Raw genomic sequence first — 25,385 nt, 5'->3', positions numbered from 1 at the left:
TTTGTTCCTCATTTTAAGAAGGAGTAAAGCATCTGCACTTTGGTCATCCTTGTTCTTGAGCTTCATGTGGTCTGTGGATTGTATCTTGGGTAATTCGAGCTTCAGGGATAATATTCACTTATCAGCGTGTGCATACCATTTGTGTTTTTCTGTGATTGAGTTACCTCTCTCAGGATGATATTTTCTGGTTCAATTCATTTGCCTATGAATTTCATGAAGTCATTGTTTTGATGACTGAGCAGTACTCCACTGTATAAATGTACCATATTTTCTGTATGAAAGGGCATCTGGGTAGTTTCCAGCTTCTCAATGTTATAAATAAGGCTGCTATGAACATAGTGGAGCATGTGTCTTTGTTCTATGTTGGTGGATATTTTGGGTGTATGCCAGGAGAGGCATAGCTGGGTCCTCAGGTAGTAAAATGTCCTATTTTCTGAGGAACATCCAGATTGATTTTCAGAGTGGTTGTACCAGTTTGCAATTCTGCTAACAATGGAGGAGTGTTCCTCTTTCCCCACATGCCCACCAGAATCTGTTGTCATCCTAGTTTTTTTTATCTCAGCCATTCTGACTGGTGTGAGGTAGAAACTCAGGGTTTGTTTTGATTTTCATTTCCCTGACGACTAAGGATGCTGATCATTTCTTTAGGTAGTTCTCAAACACTTGATATTCCTCGGCTGAGAATGTTTTGTTTAGCTCTGTACCCCACTTTTTAATAGGGTTATTTGACTCTTTGGAGTCTAACTTCTTGAGTTCTTTGTATATGTTGGATATTAACCCTCTATCAGACGTAGGATTGGTAGAGATATTTTCCCAATCTGTTGGTTGCCATTTTGTCCTAATGACATTGTCCTTTACATTACAGAAGCTTTGTAGTTTTATGAGGTCTCATTTGTTGATTCTTGATCTTAGAGCATAAGCCATTGGTGTTTTGTTCAGGAAAATTTCCCCAGTGCCCATGTGATCAATACTCTTCACCACTTTTTCTTCTATAGGTCTTAGTATATCTGGTTTGATGTGGAGGTCCTTTATCCACTTAGACTTAAGCTTTGTGCAGGGTGATAAAAACGGGTTGATTTGCCTTCTTGCACATGCTAACCACCAGTTGAACCAGCATCATTTGTTGAAAATGCTATCTTTTTTCCGTTGTATGGTTTTACCTCCTTTGTCAAAGATCAATTGACCATAGGTTTGTGGGTTCATTTCTGGGTCTTCAATCTATTCCACTGATCTACCTGTCAATTATTTGTTTTATTTGTGTCTAACTTCTTGAATTCTTTATATAATTTGGATATTAGGCCTCTGGCAGATATAGGATTGGTTAAGATCTGTTCCTAACCTGTAGGCTGTCTTTTTGTCCAATTAACAGTGTCCTCTGAATTATAGAATATTTTCAGTTACATGAGGTTCTGTTTATTAATGGTTAACCTTTACCCCTGAGCCAATAAAAAAATCAGGAATTTTTATTCTGTACATACAAGTTCAAGGATATTCCCCACTTTCTGTTCTATTAGATTTAGTGTATATGGTTTTACATTGAGATCTTTGATCCATATTTGCACTGAGTTTTGTGCAGGTTGATAAAAATATCTATTTGCATTTTTCTGCATGCAGACATCCAGTTAGACTAGCACCATTGGTGAAGATGTTCTCCACTTTCTATTGTCTGGGTTAAGCTTCATTGTAAAAAAAATAAATATTCTAAGGTATGTAGAAGGTTTATTTCTGTGTCTTCAGTATGATTTATCAACCTGTCTCTTTTATACTAATATCATGCCCTTTTGATTACTATTTCTCTGAAGTACAGCTTGAGGTCAGGGAAAAGAACTTTCAGTTCTTTTATTGCTCTGGATTATTTTAGCTAACCCAGATTTTTTGGTTTTCCATATGAAGTTGATAATTGTTTTGTCAATGTCTGTAAAGAATTTTGTTGGAATTTTTATGGAGATTGCATTCAATCTTTAGATTGCTTTTGGCAGGATGGCCATTATCACTTCATTAATCCTACCAATCCATGAGCATAGAAGATCTTTCCATCTTCTAATATCTTCCTAAATTTCTTTCTTCAGAAACTTGAATTTTTTGTCATACAGATATTTCACTTGCTTGGTTAGAGTTAAACCACTATATTGCATATTATTTGTGGCTTTTGTGAAGGATATTCTCTCTCTAACTTCTTTTCAGTCCATTTGTTTGTATAGATAAGCACTACTGATTTTTTTAGTTCATTTTATATTCAGCAGCTTTGCTGGAGGTATTTATCAGCTGTAGGGGTTCTCTGGATGATATTTTGGGGTCATTTATTTATACTATCAGATCATCTGCAAATAGCAATATTTTGACTGCTTTCCAATTTATATCCTCTTGATCTCCCTTAATTTACTTATTTCTCTGGTTTGAAATTCAAGTACTATTTGAAAAGATAAGGAGAGAGTGGGGGCCTTATTTTGTTCCTGGTTTTAGTAGAATTGCTTTAAGTTTTTCTCCATTTAATTTGCTGTTGGCTTTTGGCTTGTTGTGCATTGTGTTTATTGTATTTAGATATGTACTTATGTCCTTGATCTCCGCAAGACTTTTAACATGAAGGGTGCCAGATTTTGTCAAAGGCTTTTTCAGTATGAAATGAGATGATCATAGATTTTTTTTTAAATTTTAGTTTGCTTATATGGTGGATTGAACCACCCACTGCATCACTGGAATAAAGCCAACTTGATCATATTGGATGGTACCTTTGATGTATTCTTAGAATCAGTTTGCTAGTATCTTGTTGAGTACTGTAGCATTAATGTCCATAAGGGAAATTGATTTGAAAGTCTCTTTCATTGTTGAGTCTTTGTGTCATTTACGTAAGTGACTGGAGCCTCATCAAATGATTTTGGCAGTGTTCCTTCTGTTTATACTTGTGGAATAGTTTGAAGAGTATCAGCATTAACTGTTCTTTGAAAGTTCTGTAGAATTTTGTGCTAAATACATTTGGGCTGTGGTTTTGTTTGGTTGGGAGACATTTAATGAGTACTGTGATTTTCTTATGACCTATAGGACTGATCAGATAGGTTACCTGATCTTGATGTATATTTTATAAATGGCATCAGTCTAAAGATTCATCCATTTCGGGGTTGGGGATTTAGCTCAGCAGTAGAGCGCTTGCCTAGCGAGCGCAAGGCCCTGGGTTCAGTCCCCAGCTCCGAAAAAAAGAAAAAAAGAAAAAAAGAAAAAAAGAAAAAAAGAAAAAAAGAAAAAAAAAGATTCATCCATTTCATTTAGACTTTCCATTTTGTAGAGTAGAAATTTGAAGTAAGACCTAATGATTCTTTGAATTTCCTGTGTCTGTTGTTATATCCCTTTTCTTGTCCGATTTTGTTAACTTGGGTATTGTCTCTCTGCCTTTTAGTTAGTTTGTCTAAAGTTTTGCCTATCTTGATGATTTTTCTCAAAGAACCAAAAAGTATATTCTGTACTTATATTTTATTTCCGTTCTATTCCGCATTTCAAACTAAAGTTAAGAAATAAGTCAAACACAGACCAAGATATTCTATCAGAGACTACATTCGAAGGTTCTTTAACTTGGGAACACATTCCTTTTTTGATTGGATCATTTTTATTTATATTTCAAACGCTATTCCCTTTCCAGGTTTCCCTTCCATAAGCCCTCTATCCCGTCCACTTCCCCCTTCTTCTATAGAGTTTTTCCCCTCCCCAACCAACTCCCCTTCCTGCCTCCCAGCACTTTCATTCCCCTACATAGGGGAGTCCAGACTTAGCAAGGACAAGGGCATCTACTCCCATTGGTGCCCAACATGGCCATCCTCTGCTACATATGCAGCTGGAGCCATGGGTCTGTCCATGTGTAGTCTTTGGGTAGTGGTTTAGTCCCTGGGAGCTCTGGTTGGTGGGCATTGTTGTTCTTATGGGGTTACAAACCTATTCAGTTCCTTCATTCCTTTCCCTAACTCCTCCATTGGGGGCCCTTGTCTCAGTTTAATGGTTGGCTGCAAGCACAAACCTCTGTATTTGTCAGGCTATGACTGAGCCTCTCAAACTATTTCAGGCTCTTGTCAGCATGCACTTTTTGCCTTCGTCAACATTGGGTTTGATGGCTATATAGATATAGATATATATCCGTTATTCCCCCTTTTGGTAGACATACATTAACAACTCTATTTCATGGTCTGCTATTTTTATCATTTATTTCTTAAGGGATCTTCTTTAAAAATAACTGTTGCATATGATTGTAAACATTCTGAGCATACAATTCAAACTGAATTCTCACTGAATGTGTTAGTTGTCTTTTTATTTGTACAGACTGGAACAGCTATTCACATACATTTTTGACTTTTATTAATATGTGACATTTAATTTTATGTCCTGTTATATTATATATTTAGTGGTTAAGTTGATGCTCTTAAATCAAATTTCATATGGATTTACTAAGAAGATCTAACTTTCTCAGCCTACAAACTTGTGAAGGCCAGCCATAATCTGTAATGGTCGTCTACATTGCCACAAAACACGAAAACTTTCTTCAAAGGTGTAATTACCCTATACCTCTGCTCTTCAATCACTCATCTTAACTCTAATATTATCCCCAAAGATTTTTATTTATGAACATTAAGGGAGTACTTTGTCAAGAGAACTCGCATTGTTAGATAGGATATATGTAACATAATGTTATTTGTGAAAGACAAGAGTACCAGATTGTATTCTACCCCTCCTGTCTTTTAGCCTACATATGCAGGCAATCATAGATTTTAAAGCTTTTTACTGTTTTCAATAGGAAATGTATCCCTTCCTTTAGGGCATTCAGACACTTGGTCCCCAGTTTACATCACGAGTTTGGGAGGTTTAGGTGGCACAGCCTTGCTGGAGCCTTGCTGGAGGAAGTACATTATTAGGAGTGTAGTTTGACATTATAGTGTCTCTATGACCAGTTCTTTCTGCTTCTTTATGTCCAAGATGTGAGCTTTCAGCTACCCTCTCTTACTCTCATGTCTGCCAACAGCCACACTTACCTCAATATTTCAGATCCTCCAAATTCATAAGCCAAATACTTTTTCTCAAGTTTCCTTCATCATTATATTTTCCCACAGCACTAGAATAATAGGTAGTACAAGCAAGCTCTTTCCATAGTTTTCTCACAATTCTTAGATACACCAATTAACAATATGTTCTTGGTTTCATTTATAAATAAATAATCCAGTGTAAATTTAGTCTTTTTAAATAACTAAGGTTGTTTTCTTTAGAGAGGATGTACCCCAATCTTTCTTTTTGGGGTGCAGTTCAGAAGCAACATACTCGTTTTCTTCCCAAAACTGTTTGATTCAATAAATATTCTGAATCCGTTTCACAGATTTGCCATAAATTCATAGTATATGACATATATCATTTAATAAATTGAAGAAGTATTGTTTTTGAAAACTCCAGTTTGGAGTTTAAATAGGCCCAAATTTTTAAACATAATAGACTTATTTTTTATATTAAGGGAGAAACAGAAGACCCAGAATAATATTAAAATTCAATATTTTCCATCCAAGTATAAGCTAATGGATATATAAATGAGCTATTATTATTGTATACCTAAATACACATCTCAGGACTCATCATGCTTTGAAATTATGTTTGTTTTTCTTTGTACGAAAGAGAGTAGGTCTGATCAAAGTAAGCAATTCAAATGCCAAGCACCTGCTGCTTTTACATGAGATGTCAAATCAGCTCAATTCATCATAGCCAGAGAGAAATCGTATTGTAGACCAGTTTTATATCAGTAATATTTTCAGAATATTTTATGGTGATATTTTGAATATTATCAAATGTCAAACTGATTCATTACATTTACATAAAATTCAACAGAGCAAGAACATTAAAGTGCCATTTATCAAAGTAATGAACTACTGGGAACACAATTCAAATGTCTGAATTGTTCCAGGCTGGTTACGTATAGGTTACGCTTTCTGTAGACAAAACCATTGATTTGGTAATGGAAAACATGCTATGAAAATAAAGAATTACAATGAAGAATCCTGTGGAAACTTTGTAATCTTAAATGCAGGAATACTGAATAAGGACAACTTCATTGCAAAATTATAAAAACTTTTAAAATATCTCAGAACTATCCTTTCAAGAGGAAAAGAAGGTTCAGCAACAGGATCAAAGTGGGATTCAGCTCAAGGGGAGGCCCTAAAACCTGACACCATTACTGAGGCTATAGTGTGTTCACAAAAAGGGACCCATCATGACTGACCTCCAAAAGACCCAACAAGCAGCTGAAAGAGTCAGATGCAGATATGTGCTCCTAACCAATGAATAGAAGCTGCTGACCCCTCTGGTTGAATTAGGGAAAAGCTGGAGGAAGCTGAGGAGGAGGGCAACCCTGTAAGAGGAGCAGTAGTCTCAGTTAACCCTGACCCCAGAGAACTCTCAGACACTGGATCACCCAGCCAGGCAGCATACACCAGCTGATATGAGGCCCCAAACATATACAGCAGAGGACTCCTGGGTCTGGGTTCAGTTAGATGCACCTAACCCTCAAGAGACTGGAGGCCCCAGGAAGTGGAGTCTGGTGGGGGCATCATCATGGAGACTCAGGGGGAGGGGGCAAGGAGGAAGTATGGGAAATGGAACAGTCAGAAGGTGGACAGGGAGGGGAGTTAAATCAGGAGTGGACAGGGAGGGGAGTTAAATCCGGAGTGTAGAAATAAAATTAATAGACAGACAGACAGACAGACAGACAGACAGACAGACAGATAGATAGATAGATAGATAGATAGATAGATAGAAGTGATAAAATTTCTTTCATTTTCGGTAATGCTCTGTGAGCTTCACTTACTCCTCATGATAAGTATGATTACACAGGATAAATCATCATTGTATCTGTCAGTCACCACATGCTTAAAATAAAATGAATGGCCAATTTTTCATGAAAAAAAAAACATGGTCAGAATTTAAAATAAATAGCTCATTATTCTCAAAGGAGATTTCAGTCTCAATTATCAGTAAATTGTATACATTATATTGATATGTTATAAATAAATATAGCTCCTTAGTATAAGCCAATATCACATATCAAAGTATTTTTCAGCAAACCACTGTTTGTCTGAAACATTATTTATTAGATTAGTGTTAAATTAGTATGAAGAACATGGAGCATCCAAGTACTTCTGCATGCAGTGGAATGGATAGAAGAAATCCTGTTGATTAGAGCTAGAACATGTGTGTATTGAGTGACAGTGGCCTCACAATTCACACCAGGTCATAATTTGAAAATAGTATCATTTAAAATATTAAAAGAAACTTGTTCATCTGAGATTAGCAATATCATATGACAGCGGCATGTTAGGAAGCATTAATTCGCAAGCACTGAAATGAAAGTTGAATTACAAACACAAAACTCTTCCTGAACAAAATCAGTTAAATGGTAGCTGTTGTAGTAGTGAATAGCCTTGTTGGGCACCAGTGGAAGTGGAAGCCCTTGGTCCTGCCAAGGTCGGACCCCCCGCCACGTGTAGGGGATTGTTGGGGGGTGATAATGGGGTGTGGTGAATGGGGAGGGGAACACCCATCTAAAAGGGGAGAGGGAGGGGCTGGAAACCAGGAAAGGGAATAAAATTTTAATGTAAATAAGAAATACCCAATTTAATAAAAATGGAAAAAAATGATAGTTGCTAAATAAATGAAAGAAATTGTAAATCCTTGCTTTGTCGTCCCCGTTGTTTTCTGCACAACATAATATGCTTACAGCGGTTAATTAGGAATTCAGGGCTTATCATTTGTTTAGCCGAGCATTACATTGATCTACTTATGTCAGTGTTAACACTTTGCTCTATACACTATGAAATAATCACTTTGTCTTTTATTAGCTATTGTTTATACCAACAAGAGCTTGAGTACCCTTTTTTTTTTTATTAACTTGAGTATTTCTTATATACATTTCCAGTGTTATTCCCTTTCCCAGTTTCCGGGCAAACATCCCCCTCCCCCCTCCCCTTTCTTATCGGTGTTCCCCTCCCCACCCTCCCCCCATTGTCCCCCTCCCCCCAACAGTCTAGTTCACTGGGGGTTCAGTCTTAGCAGGACCCAGGGCTTCCCCTTCCACTGGTGCTCTTACTAGGATATTCATTGCTACCTATGAGGTCAGAGTCCAGGGTCAGTCCATGTATAGTCTTTAGGTAGTGGCTTAGTCCCTGGAAGCTCTGGTTGCTTGGCATTGTTGTACATATGGGGTCTTGAGCCCCTTCAAGCTCTTCCAGTTCTTTCTCTGATTCCTTCAACGGGGGTCCTATTCTCAGTTCAGTGGTTTGCTGCTGGTATTCGCCTCTGTATTTGCTGTATTCTGGCTGTGTCTCTCAGGAGCGATCTACATCCGGCTCCTGTCGGTCTGCACTTCTTTGCTTCATCCATCTTGTCTAATTGGATGGCTATATATGCATGGGCCACATGTGGGGCAGACTCTGAATGGGTGTTCCTTCAGTCTCTGTTTTAATCTTTGCCTCTCTCTTCCCTGCTAAGGGTATTCTTGTTCCCCTTTTAAAGAAGGAGTGAACCATTCACATTTTGATCATCTGTCTTGAGTTTCATTTGTTCTAGGCATTTAGGGTAATTCAAGCATTTGGGCTAATAGCCACTTATCAGTGAGTGCATACCATGTATGTCTTTCTGTGTTTGGGTTAGCTCACTCAGGATGATATTTTCCAGTTCCAGCCATTTGCCTACGAATTTCATAAAGTCGTTGTTTTTGATAGCTGAATAATATTCCATTGTGTAGATGTACCACATTTTCTGTATCCATTCCTCTGTTGAAGGGCATCTGGGTTCTTTCCAGCTTCTGGCTATTATAAATAAGGCTGCAATGAACATAGTGGAGCACGTGTCTTTTTTATATGTTGGGGCATCTTTTGGGTATATGCCCAAGAGAGGTATAGCTGGATCCTCAGGCAGTTCAATGTCCAATTTTCTGAGGATCCTCCAGACTGATTTCCAGAATGGTTGTACCAGTTTGCAATCCCACCAACAATGGAGGAGTGTTCCTCTTTCTCCACATCCTCGCCAGCATCTGTTGTCCCCTGAGTTTTTGATCTTAGCCATTCTCACTGGTGTGAGGTGAAATCTCAGGGTTGTTTTGATTTGCATTTCCCTTATGACTAAAGATGTTGAACATTTCTTTAGGTGTTTCTCCGCCATTCGGCATTCCTCAGCTGTGAATTCTTTGTTTAGCTCTGAGCCCCATTTTTTAATAGGGTTATTTGTTTCCCTGTGGTCTAACTTCTTGAGTTCTTTGTATATTTTGGATATAAGGCCTCTATCTGTTGTAGGATTGGTAAAGATCTTTTCCCAATCTGTTGGTTGCCGTTTTGTCCTAACCACAGTGTCCTTTGCCTTACAGAAGCTTTGCAGTTTTATGAGATCCCATTTGTCAATTCTTGATCTTAGAGCGTAAGCCATTGGTGTTTTGTTCAGGAAATTTTTTCCAGTGCCCATGTGTTCCAGATGCTTCCCTAGTTTTTCTTCTATAGCAGCATGGAAAGCATTATAAAAACATAAAACACATAAATCACACACAATGCCTGTGAATGGACTTTAATTCATGGGATGATGCTCATGTACCTTGGAGTTGATCACTTTTGGATCCTTTATCGATTCCTTATTGACAGTAATTCAAGGGGAGGCAAAGCACTATTTCTTGGTTGCTCTAGATATTAAAATACACTTTTATTCTGAAATTTTTCTTATAATTTGCTTTTATTTGGAACTACGAAGCTTTTTTAAACTTGGGATATTCAGTTATCAACATGTTCTCAATCAGACAACAGTAGACCTAAACTAATTTAGGATTTAGTAAATTAATTTTAACTAATAGATCCATTTGGACCAACTTTTGACATGCAGAGAAAAATAATCCAGCCCCTAATAAAGTCACTCTTAATTTAACATTTTTGTTGAGCTAATAAAATTTCTTTTTCTGTACTACATCTTCTTGACTTCCACATGAAAATAGCATTATTAAATTTCTTTAATCTGTGTCACAGCACACTACCTAGACACTAACACAGAGAATAAGCAGGGAGGATATTGAAAAGACATAATGACTTATATTTAATAACCAGAGACTGTATGGGGTATTCCTTTATTAAATATTTACCATCTGCTACAAAACCAGATGGCCAAAGTTGTTCTTTGCTAATATGGCTTACAATAATTTGTTAGTTTTGTTCTAACATGGGCAAAATATGTTTAAGAGAAAAATAAATGCAATATGGTCTTACAGTTTGTGAAAAGTTTAGCTATTAAATTTTAATATTTTATAAATCAAATTTAACATAGTCATCTGTTATTCATTTATCTGAAAAAAGCTGCAGGTCCTTTAAATAGGAAGGATTGATTCAAAAGAGTGAGGGTTATAATATATGTTATAAGTAATGGAGCCATTTACAACCTGAGGAAAATGAATTCTCAGGTATTTTCATATTTTATTAATCTACTTTAGATACAGATAGCTGTGACATTTTGATATGACAACTCAATATGAACAAAAAAATAAAATTTCATCTTCATGTCTGAAGAAATGGTGACAAGAATAATAGATAGTCTCAGTGTTGAGACAATACACACAATTCACACAGGATATTTGCTTTAAATCGGTTATGATTCACCTCTTTTTCTACTTACTTATGTCTCTTAATTTGATTGATAACTAGTAAAGAGTAACAACACTATTATGTATGAATAACCAGAAATGATTGATTTAGTGTTGAATGCAAACCCTTGTGAACCAGAGTGCATATATAATGAAATTTAATCAGATCATGGTTCCTTTGTACTTTTGTATGTCTGTGATTCATTACAAACTAGCAGTAAAGAGTATCATATTTGTAGAAAGCTAATATATTATGTTAATACTACACAAAATGAAAATATATGAGGCATGAATACAAGCTTTGAAAATAATTTGTTATATATGAATACCTGTTTTTTACGATTCTATACTTAAGATTCCTGACATGTAACCCATACAGAATTATGCAAAAGAGTCTGCATTAAGTTTGTTGTTTTTTAAAGTATAACTATACATATTTCTTAAAATTTTAATTTATTATTTTTACTTATTCACTCTATATCCCGCTCACTGTCCCGTTTCAGGTCACCCCTCCCACAATCCTCAGCCTCCTCCTACCATCTCCTCCTCTCCTTCTTTGGGTGGGTGGGAGTCTCCTGAGTATCGCCCCCCCCCAACCCTGGCCTGCACTTTAAATTTCTGCTAGGCTAGGTGCTTTCTCTCCCACTGAGGTCAGACAAGGTAGCCCAGTTAGGAGAACATATTTCACATATAGACAGCCGCTTTTGCGATAGCCCCTACTATCCTTGTTCAGGACCTGCGTGAAGGTCAATCTGCACCTCTGCTACATATGTGAAGCGAGGCCTCCGTTCAGCCCATGTATGTTCTTTGGGGGTTCAGAATCTGAAAGCCCCGATGTTGATGGTTAGTTGACTATGTTGGTCTTCCGGTGGAGTTCCTACCCACTTTGGGACCCACAATCCTTCCTCCTACTCTTTCTTAAGAATCCCCAAGCTCCACTCACTGTTTGACTGTGGGTGTCTATAATCTGTCTGTGGCAACTGCTGGGTAGAGCCTTGCAGAGGACAACTTGCTCCTGTTTGCAAACAAAACAGAGTATCATTAATAGTGTTAGGGATTGGTGCTTATCCATGGGATGGGTCTCAATTTGCGTCAGTTATTGGTTGGCTATTCCCTCAGTCTCTGATACCTCCCCTGTGCCTGCGTTACTTTTAGACAGGATAAATTGGGGGCTGAAAGTTTTGCGGATAGGTTGCTGTCTCTATTGCACTTCTGGTGTTACTGCCTGGTTACAGGAGGTGACCTCTCCAGCTCCAAATACCAAATGTAATGAGTCACAGCTAAGATCACCCCCATTGACTCTTTGGTACATCTCTTGTCTGAGGCCATGGCTAGTCCTGGAGATGCCCCCTACCTCCTTTCCCCCATTAGCTGCAGGTTTACATTCATTTTAATGGCTATGTAGCCATCTCTCCTATCCTTCCCCACACCTGATCCTGAATCCCCATTCCCCTCCCATTCACTTCCCTCCCAGTTACCCGACCCTCAATCTGTCTCTTATGAACATTTTATTCCCTTTTCTAAGTGAGATTTAAGCTTCCTTATTTGGGCCTTCCTTCATGTTTAGCTTCTGCCTGTGGAGTATAATATGGTACTTGTATTTTATGACCAATATGCACTTATAACTGAGTACAAGTTGTGTATGTCCCTTTGGAACGGGGTTATCTCACTCAGGATGATATTCTCAACTTCCATCATTTGCCTACAAAATTCATGTTGTCTTCATTTTTAGTAGCTGAATAGTATTCCATTGTGTAGATGAACCACATTTTCTCTATCCATTCTTTAGCTCAGGGATATCTAGGTTGTTTCCAGTTTCTCGCTATTATGAATAAAGCGGCTATAAACATAGTTTACCAAGTGTGTTCATGAGATGTTGGAGCTCTTTTGGGTATGTGCCCAGGAGTTGTATAGTTGGGTCTTTTTTGATATTAATATTTTTATTGTACAATGAGATAATTTCATGTCTTCCTAAATATGAACAACCACCAATATCCATCTTTAGGACAAGATAATACAAAGACAGAGTTATTATTTCTGTCTAATATCAGACAATTATTTGCATTAAGAACATTTGACTAGGTCAGTTTATTATTTTCTTCCTCCACCATCCTATCAATATGGTTTGACCCAATATGTCTTTGTTTTGCAATAAGTGAGGGTGGTCCCTTACAGATTGCTATCAACCAAATCCCTCTTTTCTTTTTTTCTTTTTATATTGGATATTTTATTTATTCATGTTTCAAATGTTATCCCACGTCCCAGTTTCTTCTCCACAAAGCCCCAATCCCATCCCCCTCCCCTGCTTTTGAGAGGGTGCTCTCCCACATACCTATTCACTCCTGCTTCACTGCCTTAGCATTCCCCTCTGCTGGGGCACTAAACCTCCACAGGACCAAGAGTTTACCCAACCACTGATTCCAGATAAGGCAATCCTCTACTACATATGCAGCTGGAGCCATGGGTTCCCTCCATGTTTACTCTTTGGTTGGTGGTTTAGTTCCTGGGAAATCTGGGGGATCTAGTTGGTTAATATTGTTCTTCCTATGGGAAGAATATTCTTCTGCTCCTTCAGTCCTTACCCTATCTCCTCCATTATAGGGTCCTCGTGCTTAGTCTTATATTTGGCTGTGAGCATCCCCATCCATATTTGTCAGGCCCTGGCAGAGCCTCTCAGGGTACAGCCATACCAGGCTCCAGTCAGCAAGCACTTCTTGGCATCAGCAATAGTGTCTGGGTTTGGTGGCTGCAGATCGGATGGATTCCTAGGTTGGGCAATTTCTGGATGGCTTTTCCTTCAGTCTTTCCTCTACTTGTTGTCCCTGCATTTCCTATAGGCAGGAACAATTCTTTGTTAATATTTTTGAGATAGGTGAGTGGTCCCATTCCTAAACTGGGGACCATATTTAACCTCTGGGTATTGTCTCTATAGTCTTTCTCCCCTTTATTGGGTATTTCAGCTAATGTCATCCCTGTTGGGTCCTGTAAGCCTCTTGCTTTTCTGGTATCTGAGACTTTCTAGCGGCTATCCCTAGTTTCCCATACCCCAGTGCTACATACCTCAATTCAATTTCCTGTCCCTTTGTACTTCTCCCATGTCTCCTCCCTCACCTAACCCTGTCCCTTTTTTTTCAATTCCTCCCCACCCCCTTCTCTCTTTCTCTCTCCCTCTACCTCCTGTGATTTATAGCTGGGTCTTGAGGTAGAATTATTTCCAGTTTTCTGAGAAACTGCCAAATTGATTTCCAAAGTGACTATACAAGTTTGCACTCACAGCAACAATGAAAAACTGATCCCCTTACTCTACATCCTGGACAGCATTTGGTGTCTCTTGAGGTTATTGTCTTAGCCATTCTGATGGGGTTAAGACCCATGGCTCCAGCCACATAAGTAGAAGAGGATGGCCTTATCGGCATCAGTGAGCAGAGAGGCCCTTGGCCCTGTGAAGGCTCAATGCTCCCATGCAGGGGAAAGCCAGGGCTGGGAGATGGGAGGGAGGGAAGGAGAGAAGGAGGGAGTGGGTGGTGGGGGAACATTCTCATAGAGGCAGGTGGATGGGTAAGGGATAGGGGATACCACAGGGGAAATCAGGAAAGGGTATAACATTTGAAATGTATGTGAAGAAAATATACAATTAAAAAAAGATGGAACCTGAGAGGTTTTTTTTAATTTTTTATTAGATATATTTCTTAACTTACTTTTCAAAGGTTATTCCCCTTCCTGGATTCCTGTCCATACGGCCCCATTCTTTCCCCTCCCCTTCCCCATATGGGTATTCCTCCTGTACATCCCCCTTATTGCCCCCCATATTCCCCTGAACTGGGGCTCCAACCTTGGCAGGACCAAGGGCTCACCTTCCCCTGATGCCCCAACAAGGCTATTCTCTGCTACATATGCAGTTGGAGTCATGGGTCAGTCCATGTATAGTCTTTTGGTAGTGGTTTAGTACCTGGAAGCTCTGGTTGGTTGGCATTGTTGTTTATATGGGGTTGCCAACTCATTCAACTCTTTCAATACTTCCTCTAATTCCTCCCAAGGGGGTCCTATTATCAGTTCGGTAGTTTGCTGCTAGCATTGACCTCTGAATTGGACATGCTCTGGATGTTTCTCTCAGGAGAGATCTATATCCGGTCCCTTTCAGCATGCATTTTCTAGTGTCATCAATCTTATCTAGTTTTGGTGGCTGTGTGTATATATACATATATATATATATATATATATATATATATATATATATATATATATATATGGGCCACATGTGGGTCAGGCTCTGAATAGCCATTCCTTGAGTCACTGCTCTAAACTTTGCTTCCATATCCCCTCTTATGGATACTTGATCATTTGCATTTTGGTCATCCTTCTTGAGTTTCCTGTGATCTGTGGATTGCATTTTGGTAAGCTTTTTGGCTAATGTTCATTTATCAATGAGTGTATACCAAGTATGTTTTCCTGTGATTGGGTTACCTCACTCAGGATGATTTTTTCCAGTTCCATCCATTTGCTATGAATTTCACGAAGTCATTGTTTTTGATAGCTGAGTAGTATTCCATTGTGTAGATGTACCACATATTTTAATCCATTCCTCAGTTGAAGGGCATCTGGGTTCTTTCCAGCTTTGGGCTATTATAAATAAGGCTGCTATGAACATAGTAGAGCATGTATTTTTGGTGTATGTTGGAGCATCTTTTGGGTATATGCCCAAAGGAGGTATAGGTGGGTCTTCAGGTAGTGGAATGTCCAATTTTCTGAGGAACTTCCAGACTGATTTTCAGAGTGGTTGTACCAGTTTGCAATCCCACCAACAATGGATGAGTGTTCATCTTTCTCACATCCTCCCCAGCTTCTGCTGTCACGTGAGGTTTTTATCTTAGCCATTCTGACTGGTGTGAGGTGAAATCTCAGGGTTGTTTTGATTTGCATTTCCCTGATGATTAAGGATGTTGAACATTTCTTTAGGTGCTTTTTAGCCATTTGATAATTCTCAGGTGAGAATGTTTTGTTTAACTCTGTATTCCATTTTATAATAGGATTATTTGGCACTCTGGAGTCTAACTTCTTGAGTTCTTCGTATATTTTGGATATTAGCCCTCAGTCAGATGTAGGATTGGTAAAGATCTTTTCCCAATCTGTTGGTTGCCATTTTGTCCTAATGACAGTGTGTTTTGCCTTACAGAAGCTTTGCAGTTTTATGAGGTCCCATTTGTCCATTCTTGATCTTAGAGCATAAGCCATTGGTGTTCTGTTCAGGAAAATTTTCCCCAGTGCCCATGTGTTTGAGACTCTTCCCCAAGTTTCTTCTATTAGTTTGAGTGTATCTGGTTTGATTTGAAGATTCTTGATACACTTGGACTTAACCTTTGTACATGGTGATAAGAAGAGCATGAAGGGGCTCGAGACCCCATATGTACAACAATGCCAAGCAACCAGAGCTTCCAGGGACTAAGCCACTACCTAAGGACTATACATGGACTGACCCTGGACTCTGACCTCATAGATAGCAATGAATATTCTAGTAAGAGCACCAGTGGAAGGGGAAGCCCTGGGTCCTGCTAAGACTGAACCCCCAGTGAACTAGATTGTTGGGGGGAGGGCAGCAATGGGGGGAGGATGGGGAGGGGAACACCCATAAAGAAGGGGAGGGGGAGGGATTAGGGGGATGTTTGCCCGGAAACCGGGAAAGGGAATAACACTCGAAATGTATATAAGAAATACTCAAGTTAATAATAATAATAATAAGAAGAAGAATGGATTGATTTTCCTTCTTCTACATGCTGACTGCCAGTTGAACCAGAACCATTTGTTGAAAATGCTATCTTTCTTCCATTAGATGGTTTTAGCTCCTTTGTCAAATATCAAGTGACTATAGGTGTATGGGTTTGTTTTTGGGTCTTCAATTCTGTTCCACTGATCTGTCTGACTGTATAAAATTTTTATCACTATTGCTCTGTAATACTGCTTGAAGTCAGGGATGGTGATTCCCCCAGAAGTTCTTTTATTATTGAGTATAGTTTTCGCTATCCTGTTTTTTTTTGTTGTTGTTGTTGTTCCAAATGAATTTGCAGATTGCTCTTTCTATTTCTATAAAGAATTGAGTAGGAATTTTGATGGGGATTGCATTGAATCTGTAGATTCCTTTTGACAAAATGGCCATCTTTACTATATTAATTCTGCCAATCCATGAGCATGGAAGATCTTTCCATCTTCTCAGATCTTTCTCAATTTCTTTTTCAGAGATTTGAAGTTCTTGTTATACAGATCTTTCACTTGCTTGGTTAAAGTCATACAAAGGTACTTTATGTTATTTGGGACTATTGTGAAGGGTGTCATTTCCTTAATTTCTTTCTCAGCCTGTTTATCCTTTGAGTAGCAGAAGGGTACTGATTTGTTTGAATTAATTTAATACCCTTACACTTTGCTGAAGTTGTTTATCGGGTTAAGTAGTTCTCTGGTGGAACTTTTGGTGTCACTTATGTATACTGTCATATCATCTGCAAATAGTGGTATTTTTATTTCTTCCCTTCCAATTTGTATTCCATTGACCTCCTTTCACTATCTGATTGTTGTGACTTGGACTTTGAGTACTGTATTGAATAAGTAGGGAGAGAGTGGGCAGCCTTGTCTAGACCCTAATTTTAGTGGGATTGTTTCAAGTTTCTCTCCATTTAGTTTCATAATAGCTACTGCTTTGCTGTATGTTGCTTTTACTATGTTTAGATATGGGCATTGAATTCCTGATCTTTCCAGGATTTTTATCATGAAGGGGTGTTAAATTTTGTCAAATGTTTTTTCAGTATCTAATGAAATGACCATGTGGTTGTTATATTTGAGTTTGTTTATATAGTGGATTCCATTGATGGATTTTCATATATTAAACCATCCCTGCATCCATGGGATGAAGCCTACTTGATCATAATGGATGAGCATTTTGATGTGTTCTTGGATATGGTTTGCAAGAATTTTATTGATAATTTTTGCATCGATATTCAAAAGGGAAATCGTTCTGAAATACTCTTTCTTTGTTGGGTCTTTGTGTGCTTTCAATATAAGAGTAATTGTGGCTTCATAGAAGGAATTTTGTAGTGCTCTGTCTGTTTCTATTTTGTGGAATAGTTTGAATAGTATTGGTGTGAGGTCTTCTATGAAGGTCTGATAGAATTCTGCACTGAACCTATCTGAACCTGGGCTCTTTCTGGTTGGGAGACTTTTAATAACTGCTTCTATTTCTTTAATAGTCATGGGGTTATTAAGATGGTTTATTTGTTCCTGATTTACCTTTGGTACTGGTATCTGTCTAGAATATTGTCCATTTCCTCCAGATTTTCCAGTTTTGTTGAATATAGGCTTTTGTAGTAGGATCTGATGATTTTTTTTAATTCCTTCAGATTCTGTTTTTATGTCTTCCCTTTCATTTCTGATTTTGTTAATTTGGACATACTCTCTGTGCCCTCTGGTTAGTGTGGCTAAGGGTTTATCTATCTTGTAGATTTTCTCAAAGAACCAGCTCCTGATTTTGTTGAATCTTTGTATAGTCCTTTTCCTTTCTACTTGGTTGATTTCAGCTCTGAGTTTGATTATTTCCTGCCTTCTACTCCTCTTTGGTTTATTTATTTCTTTTTGTTCTAGAGCTTTTAGGTTCACTGTCAAACTGCTGACATATGCTCTCTCCAGTTCCTTACTGCAGGCACTCAGAGCTATGAGATTTCCTCTTAGTACCACTTTCGTTGTGTCCCAAAAGTTTGGGAATGTTGTATCTTCATTTGCATTAAATTCTAAGAAGTCTTTAATTTCTTTCTTTATTTCTTCCTTGATCACATTGTCACTGAGTACAGCATTATTCAACTTCCATGTATATGTGGGCTTTCTGTCATTATTGTTGTTTTTGAAGACTGGTCTTAGAGTATGGTGTTCTGATAGGATGCATGGGATTATTTCTATCTTCCTGTATCTATTGAGGCCTGTTTTGTGACCGATTATATGCTCAGTTTTGGAGAAGGTTCCATGAGGTGCTGAGAAGAATGTATATCCTTTTGTTTTAGGATGGAATGTTCTGTAATATCTGTTAAGTATATTTGCTTCATAACTCCTGTTAGTTTTTCTACCTTTCTGTTTAATTTCTGTTTTCATGATCTGTCCAGTGATGAGAGTGGGGTGTTGAAATCTCCTACTATTATCATGTGAGGTGCAATGTGTGCTTTGACATTTAGTAAGGTTTCTTTTATGAATGTAGGTGCCATTGTATTTGGAGCATAGATATTTAGGATTGAGAGTTCATCTTGGTGGATATTTTTTGATGAATATGAAGTGTCTGTCCTTATCTCTTTTAATGTCTTTTTGTTGAAAGTCAATTTTAAAATTTTGTTGAAAGTCTAATTGATATTAGAATGGCAACTCCATCTTGTTTCTTTGGGCCATTTGCTTGGAAAGTTTTTTTTTTCCAGCCATTTACTCTGAGGTAGTGTCTGTCTTTGTCTCTGAGGTGTGTTTCCTGTATTCAGCAAAATGCTGGGTCCTCTTTATGTATCCAGTCTTTTGCTTCTTTTTTTTTTTTTTTCGGAGCTGGGGACCGAACCCAGGGCCTTGCGCTTCCTAGGCAAGCGCTCTACCACTGAGCTAAATCCCCAACCCCTGTATCCAGTCTTTTAATCTATGTCTTTTTATTGGGGAATTAAGTACGTTGATGTTGAAAGACATTAAGGAATAGTGATTGTCGCTTCCTGTTGTTTTCATTTTTTGAGTTGGAATTATGTTTGTTTGTCTCTCTTTTGGTTTCATTGAAAGTAAATTATATTCTTGCTCTCTGTATGATGTTGTTTCTCTCCTTGTGTTGGAGTTTTCTATAATCCTTTGTAGGGCTCGATTTGTAGAAAGATATTGCACAAATTTGGTTTTGTCATTGAATATCTTGGTTTCTCCATCTATGTTAATTGAAAGTATTGCTGGATACAGTAAATTGGGCTTGCATTTATGTTCACTTAGGGTCTGTATGACATCTGTCCAGAATCTTCTGGCTTTCATAGTCTCTGGTGAGAAGTCTGTTGTAATTCCTATAGGTCTGCCTTTATATGTCACTTAAACCTTTCCCCTTACTGGTTTTTAATATTCTTTGATTTATTAATTTGGTGTTTTAACTATTATGTGATGGGAGGCATTTCTCTTCTGGTCGAATCTATTTGGAGTTCTATAGCCTTCTTGTATGTTTATGGGCATCTCTTTCTTTAGGTTAGGGAAGTTTTCTTCTATAATTTTGTTGAATATATTTACTGGCTCCTTAAGTAAGGAGTCTTCACATTCTTCTATTCCTATTATCCTTAAGTTTGATCTTCTCATTTTTCCTGGATTTCCAGTATGTTTTGGGCTAGGAGCTTTTTGCTTTTTATATTGTCTTTGACAGTTGTGTCAATGTTTTCTATGGTATCTTCTGCTCCTGAGATTCTCTCTTCTATCTTTTATATTCTGTTGGTGATGCTTGAATCTATGGCGCCTTGTCTCTTCCTTTGGTTTTCTATGTCCAGGGTTGTTTCCCTTTGTGCTTTCTTTATTGTTTCTATTTCCATTTTCAATTCCTTCACCTGTTTGGTTGTGTTTTCCTATAGTTGTTTCAGGGATTTTTGTGTTTCCTTTCTAAGGGCTTCTGCTGGTTTACAGGAAACCGTGTTTACTTCTGTTCTAGTGTATTTCTCTAAGGGAGTTCTTTATGTCTTCCTTAAAGTCCTCCATCATTATCAAAAAAATGTGATTTTAAATCTAAATCTTGCATTTCTTGTATGTTTGCATATCCAGTATTTTCTTTGGTGGGAGAACTGGGCTCTGATAATGCCAAGTAGTCTTGGTTTCTGTTGCTTAGGTTCCTGCGCTTGCCTCTAGCCATTGGGTTGTCTCTGGTGTTTGCTTGTCTTGCTGTTTCTGAGAGTGACTTGACCCTGCTGTAGGCCTCTGTGTCAGCACTACTGTAGAAGAGTTTTCCTGATTTATTTTCAGCCTTTCCTGAGAACAGGTGCTCTGATTTCAGGTGTGTCTGGTGTGTCAGCACTCCTGAAGACTGTCTTCCAGCTCTAGGGGCAGGCAGGAATCAAAGGGTCCTGCCCCTGATTGCTCCTGTACGTCCTTACACCCCTCGGGCACAGCTGGCACTGTGCGATTCCCTCTTGGGTCTCCCCTGAGAGTTGTTTTGATTCGCTTTTCCCTGATGACTTCTTTTCTTTTTTCTTTTCTTTTCTTTCTTTTCTTTACAATTTTTTTGTCCACTTTTCTCCTTTTTGTAATCATTGTATTCATTGACATTCAAATGATATTCCCCTTCCAGGTTGCCTCTCACTTCTTTAAGTGTTTCTTGGCCATTTGAGATTCGTCTGTTGAGAATTTCTATTCACTCCCATACTCCACTTTTCTAATTGGCTTATTTGGGTTGTTGGTGTCTAACTTCCTGAGTTCTTTGTAAATTTTGGATATTAGCCCTCTGTCATACATAGGGTTGGTGAAATCTTTCCCCATTCTGTGGGCTGCTGATTGTCCTATTGTCCTTTGCCTTACAAAAATCATTGTAGTTTCATGGGGTCCTATTTACCAATTGTTGGTCTTAGAGCCTGAGCCATTGGTTTTCTGTTCATGGTCTTATCTCCTGAACCAATGTATTCAAGGGTATTTCCTACACTCTCATCAATGAAATACAGTGAATACAGTTTTATGTTGAGGTCCTTAAACTACTTGGAGTTGAGTTTTATGCAGGGTGAAAATTACAGGTCTATTTTCATTGTTCCATATGTAGAAACCCAGTTAGTCCAGCCCCATTTGTTAAATATGCTTTCATTTTTTCATTGTATGGTTTGGACTTCTTTATAAAAAAAATCAATGTTCATAGGTGTGTTTGTTTATTTTTGGGTCTTTGGTTCAATTCAGTTGATCCACTTGTCTGTTTCTTTACCAATGCCATTCAGTTTTTAATCACTATTGCTGTGTGGTACAGCTTGAGCTCAGAGATGCTGATTCCTCCCAAAGTTCTTTTGTTGTTCAGGATTCTTTAGGCTATCCTGTATTTTTTGTTTTTCTATAGTTGAGAATGTCCCTTCCAAGGTCTATAGAATATTGTGCTGGAAATTTGATGGGGATTGCACTAAATCTTTAGCTTGCTTTTGGTAAAATGGCCACTTACATTAATCCTACCTACCCATGAGCATGGCAGACCTTTCCATCGTCTGATATTTTCTTCTAATTTCTTCTTCAGAGACTTGAAATTCTTGTCATGCAGATCTTTCACTTGCTTGAAAAGAGTTACACCAATATATTTTATAATATCTGTAGCTATTGGAAAGGGTGTAGTTTCCATAATTTCTTTCTCAGTCCACATATCATTTGTATAAATGAGAGGTACTGATTTCTTTGAGTTAACTTTGTATCCAGTTAATTTGCTGAAGGTGTTTATCAGCTGTAGGAGTTCTCTGGACAATTGATGAGGGGGTTACTTATCTATACTACAATATCATCTGCAAAGAATGATAGTTTAATTTCTTCCTTTCTAGTATGTATCCCTTCGATTTCCTTTAGTTGTTTTATTGCTCTGGCTTCATTGAATAGATAGGGAGAAAGAATTCAGCCTTGTCTTGTCCCTGATTTTAGCAGAAAGGCTTAAGTTTATCTCCATTTATTTTTATGTTGGCTTATGGCTTGCTGTGTATTACTTTGAATATGGCTTGCTGTGTATTACTTTAAATATGTTTAGGTATGTGCCCTGTATCCTTGATTTCTCTAATACCTTTAACATAAAAGACTGTTGGATTTTATTTTTTTAACATAGATTCTTTTCAGTGTCTAAGATAATTATGTGAAGGTTTTCTCTCAGTTTATTTGTATGGTGGATTATCTTAATGGATTTTGATATATTGAACCCTCCCTGCATCTCTGGGATGAAGTCTACTTGATCGTGATTCATGATGTCTTTGATGTATTCCAAGATTCATTATTATTTCATTTTTGAGTATTTTTGAATCAATGATCATAAGAGAAATCAATCTGAAGTTCTCTTTGTTGAATTTTTGTGTGGTTTAAGTATCAGGGTGACTATGGCCTCATAGAATGAGTTTGGCAGTGTTCCTTTTGTTTCTATTTTGTGGAATAATTTGAAGAATATTGAAATTAGCTCTTTCTCGATAGATTGGTAGAATTCTGCACCCAAATCATCAGACCCTGTGCTTTTTGGGGGGGGATTTTAACTATTGCTTTTATTCTTTAGGGGTTATGAAACTGTTTAGTTTACCTCATCTTGATTTAGCTTTATCAAGTGGTAACTGTCTAGAAAATAATCCATTTTTTAAGATTTTATTATTTTGTGGAGTACAGGTTTTTGAAGTAAGACCTCATGATTATTTGAACTTCCTTAGTGTCAGTTGTTATGTCTCCCTTTTGATTCTGAGTTTATTTTTTGGGATACTTTCTATTTCTTGGTTAGTTTGGCTACTGGTTTGTCTATCTTGTTGAACTTCTTCTTTTTTTTATCTATTTTCCCTTCTTTTCCAGAATTATTTATTTTGTGTATATGAATATACTATAGCTATCTTCACACACACCAGAAGAGGGCCTCAGATCCCATTACAGATGGTTGTAAGCCACCATGTGGTTGCTGGGAATTGAACTCAGAACCTCTGGAAGAGCAGCCAGTGCTCTTACCCTTGAGCCATCTCTCCAGACCCTTGTTGATTTTCTTAAAGAAACAGCTCTTGTTTTTGTTGCTTCTTTGTATTGTTCTTTTTGTTTCTTACAAATTGATTTCAACACAGATTTCCTTTATTTCCTGCCTTCGACTCCTTTATTGTGTGCCTGCTTCTTTTTTTTTCCTAGAGATTTCAATTGCAGATATGAGAAATTTCTAATTTCTTTATGGAGGACTTAGTTCTATAAACTTTCTTCTTAGTACTGCCTTTATTGTGTCCATAATTTTGGCATTTTGTGCCTCCATTTTAATTTCTTTTTATATTTCTTCTTGACCAAGAGATCGTTGAGTAGAAAGTTATTCAATTTCCAAGAGTTTGTAGGGTTACCAGTGTTTCTGTTGTTATTAAGTCCTACTTTAATCCATGGTGGTTTGATAAGATACAAGTTTAATATTCTTATATCTGTGGGAGGCTTGCTTTGTGACTGACTATATGGTCAATTTTGAAGAAGTACCCATGAGGTTGTGAGAAGGAACATTCTTTTGTTTGTGGTTAAGTATTGTATAGTTGTCTCTTAGGTCTATTTGCTTCATTTCTACTAGTTTCCTTATTTCTTTGTTTAGTTTTTGTCTGGATGTCCTGTCAATTGGTTAGTGGGATGTTGAAGTCTCCCATTTTTAATGTGTGTGGTTCAATGTGTAAATTAATTTTTAGTAATGTTTCTTTTACAAACATAACTGTCATTGTGTTTGGGGGATAGATGTTTAGAATTGAGATATCATCTTTGTAAATATTTCCTTTGATGAGTATGAATATATTCATATTTTTCAAAGTCCTATGTACTTTACATGAATATTGAACAACTGTAAATTTCTTTATTCATTGCCATCTATTGTAAAAAAGTAGATTTGCTGAGGATAGTTGAGAGATACACGAAGGCTATAAAAAATTAAGTTTTAGTGGCTTTTGAATTTTAATCCTATGATTGTAAAAGGTATATTAGAATGGCTTCTCCTTAAAGAGAAGACTTGAAAAGCATATATGTAAGCAAGCATTCACACTAGTTGAAAATGAAAATAAAAATACTTAAATGAGCAGATGTCATGGTATGTCAGTATCAAGTCAAATTTGTAAAGAAATAAAATCTAAATCTAAAGCTAAAATGAAATTATATAAACACAGGAACTATCAACTAACTGATAGCAAGACTAAAGGGTGGGTACAATATACCATTCCCAATATAAGATAAATCCATGCATTCACTTTGCTGAACCACAATAGTTGCATATATTATAAGATAGGGAAGTATATTACTATATTTTCTATGTCAATTTTGTTGTAACATGAAATACATAAATTAATGCAATTAATAGTATGTTTGGGCCTGTTGCTGAAAAGGTGAAAGGTTTGGGGATGTTGTACATGCTAATGATAATTGCTATTCAGTTCTGACTTTCAAGTGCTGCAGAATAATGCAAAAGCCACTTCATTTTATGCTATCCATCATAAAACCATTGCATGTAATGTATATTCTCACTCTCTGCTTCCCTGAAAAAGACCTACCTGTGCCAAGTCTTGCATTAAGAATCTGAATTATGTGACACTAGCTGTAGTTATACTCATGGGATGCATATTTTGGCAAACACTTTATGTCACCCTGAATCTATCTGACAGATGAGTAGGCATGTTTATATTGTCTTTGTTGAATATCGATAATATAAAATGAGTACAGTAAAAGCCTTTTGTCCTGCACCATTGCATTTATTAATTACAGTTGATACAGGGAAGGATGCAAAGATTGATGGGCATGGTTAGTCCCTATCTGAGCATGCAAATACTCTTCTTAGAGCTTTATGTGCTAACACCTAGCTCCGTCAACATTTACTCCCACATCATAAATCATTTCCAAGTCATTTTGATTTAACTGAAAAAAGGAACAATTAATTTTCACATCTTGTTACAGTAACATCTTACCAGATGTACCTATCGCTGAATTAATTCAACGTCTATGCATTTTCTCTATTCTAACCAAGATTTTATCATATCTTTTAAACCACATATCCAAGAATGAGAAATATTTCAAATTAGGCATCAATAAAACATTTTTCTGTGTT

This window comes from Rattus norvegicus, chromosome 3 (genome assembly GCF_021556685.1).
Source record: "Rattus norvegicus strain SHRSP/BbbUtx chromosome 3, alternate assembly SHRSP_T2T, whole genome shotgun sequence".
Lineage (NCBI taxonomy): Eukaryota > Metazoa > Chordata > Mammalia > Rodentia > Muridae > Rattus > Rattus norvegicus.
The sequence above is the reverse complement of the archived record's forward strand: the minus strand, read 5'-3'. Positions refer to the sequence as shown.